Source organism: Cyprinodon variegatus, unplaced genomic scaffold (assembly GCF_000732505.1).
Source record: "Cyprinodon variegatus isolate N-32 unplaced genomic scaffold, C_variegatus-1.0 Scaffold1327, whole genome shotgun sequence".
Classification (NCBI taxonomy): Eukaryota; Metazoa; Chordata; class Actinopteri; order Cyprinodontiformes; family Cyprinodontidae; genus Cyprinodon; species Cyprinodon variegatus.
This window is the reverse complement of record NW_015151780.1, coordinates 143,079-147,624: the sequence shown is the minus strand read 5'-3', so window position 1 is coordinate 147,624 and position 4,546 is coordinate 143,079.

The following is a 4,546-nucleotide window of genomic DNA, read 5'->3' as shown; positions in this document are numbered from 1 at the left end:
TTTTTGGGATTTTTTTTTTACGCATCTTTACAAGGGGGTCCAATAATAGTTGCCTTATCTCATATACAATGTATATGTGTACAGAATGGATAAACCAGGTTAATCACCGCTGGATGTAAAGCACCTTTAACCTTAAGGAATGTTTGATGATGTATAAATCCTTAGGAAAATATTCCAGGAGAAAGAACACTATGCAAATCAAATTTTGGGGGAACTGTTAATTCTTGTTTCATTGTAATGTAGGGTAGGGGTATTTAAACTATTTGTTGTGTTTGTTATACTAGTTTTTTTTTCTTTGCCATTACTTTTTTTCCACTGTCTTGTGAAAAAGGGGGATAAGAAGCTGATAAAAGATTCACTTTATGGAGGGTTGTTGTTCAAGTCTGTTCAGTGTAATTTTATTCCACATTATTGATAGAATAAATAAAAGTGCGTTTTAAATCTGCCTTGTTGCCCATTTTTTTTTGACAAATACTTTGTTAAATCCAAGACAAACGTTTGGAAGTAGCTCTGAGTTTCATTTCACTGTGTCTTTTGGTCACAAAAATAGTAAAAGTTTTCTAGATTTACTTGATTTACTGACTTTAGTTTCAGTCCCTTTTTATTTCTTTCCATGTTCTTTGATTTCCACCAGCTATATAATAACATAGGGCAGAAACAATTAATCGGATTAATCTATTATTGAAATAATCGTCAACTAATTTGGTAATCGATTAATCATTACGTGGAGTATAAAGACTATAAAATATATCTTTACCTGACAGAGCAACCCACTTAGAGCAGTAATTATATCAATTGTAAAAACATATATAAATCATTTGAATTTCAGATAAAAAAGCTTTTTCGTCTGTCTATATGCTCTATCCAGAACTACTGAAGTGGAAAAGTTTGAGTTTCAACTGCATTAATTTTGTAAAAAGTCTACTTGAAGGAACCTTAGGCTATCCAATTATTAACTGATTAATTGAAAAAATAATCGACAGATTAATCGATTTGTAAAATAATCATTAATTGCAGCCCTATAACAAAATAACTAGACCAATGCTAAGTATTATTAAAAGAAAAAGCCTTACTTTTTGTGTTGAGATTTGCAAGAACTAGCTGCTCAGTGCAGCAGTGGGTAGCATCGCGGCCTTGCAGCAAGAAGGATCTGGGTTCAATTCCCGGCCTGGGGTCTTTCTGCATGGAGTTTGCATGGGTTCTCTCCGGGTACTCCGGCTTCCTCCCACGGTCCTTAAACATGACCGTTAGGTTAATTGGCTGCTCTAAATTCTCCTTAGGTGTGAATGGTTGTTTGTCCTGTTAGTCTCTGTGTTTCCCTGTGATGGACTGGCGACCTGTTCAGTGATTACCCCGCCTCTCGTCCGTAGACAGCTCGAGATAGGTACCAGCATGCCTTGCGACCCCACTTGGGAAAAGCGTGATGGATTTGCAAGAACTAAATGACTGTGTGTATACTATGGCATGCTGCTTTTAAAACCTTTCTCTAAACAAAGAAAAGAATAAAAAAGTGTAACGCTCAAACACCCGTAGTTTATAGTAAACATGTATCCTGATAAGTATATGTGTAGTTATTCCAGCAATCTTAATGGAATAAAGATTAATAATCTTTAGAAAAATCTGAATAGATTTTTTAGTTCTGTAATTTAGTGTACATCAAAGTTTCTAGAAATATTTTCTTTCAGTAGATTTTTTAATATGAGTGAATCCTTCTGTCTGATTTTAGATTTCACCAGGCTGCTTAAAGCTGCTGATCTTTGAGATATAATAGTACCAATTCTGTTTAAATGCAATGTTAAATGCAAACATGTGCACTCATAACTGGTTTCACATCCTACCTCATTTCGTTTTCTTTAATGAAAAGAAACTTTTCTTGATCAACAGATTTTGCTTTTTTTGGACCCCTACAAATGTTATAAGCATTAATGTTTTCATTATTTTTCAGTATCAATTTCACAACAATAACGCTCAGTGTTCATACTATGTCTGACATTCATAGATGTGCTCACTGAGGTCTGGACCTTCAGATTAATGTGATACCATGATTTATTCCTTTATTTCCTTCTGCTGTAACAATCATACATAGTATTTTAATCGCATCTACTAAGTTTAGATTTCTTCTAATATTCTGCATAAATGATTCCCATCCAGTCATCCAGTGGTAAAGCCTAGATGGCCATATTTTTCTAGAGAGAAAAGTTTCCCCTGCAGCCCTTTTAAATCAGCCATCTTTCTTTTGCCTTTGTCTGTCCTGTTGTGAATGTCAACAGTAAACATGTCCGCTGAGCCGTGTAGTCTGAAATTTGACTTTTAGCCCTTTAACTATTTATGCTACTGCTGTATAGTTTGACCTTGCGGTGAATCTGCCGGGATGTCCACTCACAGTGAGACTGGCAGCGTAGTTAAATGTTTTCTACTTGTGTATTAACCTTTTCACCCACAGGATGGTTTCCATGTAGTTTTTAAAGTGGCCCCATAATCCTTCCCAGACTAATGTGGAGAAACAGCTGCTTTTTCAAATGTATTTATTTAAAGGTCTTTGCCAGTACCTCTCCTTCCTGGCATTTTGTTGACTCACATCTATGTGCAGACCAGCTTACAAACACAACCTAAATATGTAAACTATTATTTATCCTTTAGGTGGAGAGTGTTCTCTTTTTTTAACCTATACTTCTTGTTTTTTTGTCTTTTTTGGGGTTTTTAATAAAGATTCTGGAATCCGTAGATTTAATACTCATATTTAAATAATTTTATGTTGGAGAAAAACACCTGTAATATCTTCTGATATGTGAATAATTCACATATAAAGTATCTTTCACCTCAGTTTTTTTTTCTGTTTGCTTTATTTATGTTACAGTTAAATGTGTAACCTAATTTAACCACCAGTATGAGAAAAAGGGTAAATGCCGTCTAATCCTTACAAGTAATTGTGCCTCTCTTGCAACCAAGTGCTCATAGTAAGTGGGGATGAGTGTGCTCTCCCTCAGAGGGAACCTGGCTCCACTTTCTTGAATAGTTTTGATTCATCAACATTCAATGGTTTCTGAGCATAAAATGCGGTTTGAAGGTCAAACCAATTCTTTCTCAGTCGCGATCATATCTGGACTCTTAACTACCGATAGGTCGCTCCAAAAAGGTTTTTATGACTCTTTCAAAGACAGTTTTACTGATGTGATTTGGATGATTGCTCTTTTTAAGCTCAAAGTCACAAACTTAAGGTCTTACATAGTCTTTAAAGAGTTTCAGGTATAAAGCAGAATTCATTGTTGGAAAATGCCTTCTGGGTCCTGAAGCAGCCAATCGATCCCAGACCATCATCCTACCACATTTATCTTTGTCTGTTGGTGACATGCTCTTTTATTAAATGCTTTTTGTACAGGATGTCATAAACTACATTTCTCTAAACTGTGCAAAGATGATTTTGCCAATAAACTAAGGATCTTACTTTGTTTTTTTTTAGTGTGGGACAGCTCTGTATGTTTTGGGTCAGGAGTGGTTTGTATCCTTTTACTCTCCCATGGAGGCCATTTTTACCCAGCTCCTCTCTAATGACTCAGTCTGAGGGAGAGAAACCTGCAGTGCTGTAGATGTTCTGAATATCTTGAAGACTCCTTGGTAAACCTTTTGCAGATTATTTAGCAGGTTGGTCATCCGGGTCATCACTGTTCCACGTGTTTCACATTTTTAGATTATTGTTCTCACTCTGGTTTTTAGTACAGAAATAACTTTATAAACCTGCTTCTCATTTCAGCTCAAGATTCAATATAATGGGGCATGTTGTGTTGCTTTTAGAATACCTCATGTTGTCAGACAGGTTCTATTAAAGTGACCCAATTCAATTGGTTAGACATGAGAGTGGCTACAGAGTAGGGGACTTTTTTTATGTAGAGAGGTTGGCTAGAATGTAAATTTTTGGCTAAATAAAATGTTTTATTCCTATTTGCTTTTCTTTGGGTTACCTCCATCCAATACAGCATTTTGTTGTATTAAGTAAAAAATAAAAATGTTGAAGAAAAGCAAAATCTGTTTAGGGGGAATACTTCATCACAGCACTGTTACATCAATATCTAATTGAACACAAGATCCAGTTGACCAAGGAACATTCTCGGATATCTGCAGTCTCAGCTAAGGTAATACATCACATCATTTTATTATTCTTATGTGTGGAAAGGATGAGCAGTACTGAAATATCTACCATCACTGTCTGCTGAAGTATAACTTTTAATTTAAAAAAATGCAGTAAAATGTGTGGAGCTAAAAATGAACCCTTGACAGCTTCATGTCAAAGGAAATGCATGTGTGCATAAAAAAAAAATCTAACATGCTTCAACCACAGGGGGGCGTTCTTTGATCAGTCTACTGCAACCGGCCTCTGCCTTCTCAGCAGTTTTAACTTCCTCCTTGTTAATCTCCAAGGACTTTCAGTTGATAACTCATTAGTTCATATATTTTTGACAGAAACTATTGTCTCTCTTAGTGGGAACAATAAACAATTTTCGATTCAAATACACTTTTTAAAGCAAAAATGACAGTGTAATAATAATAA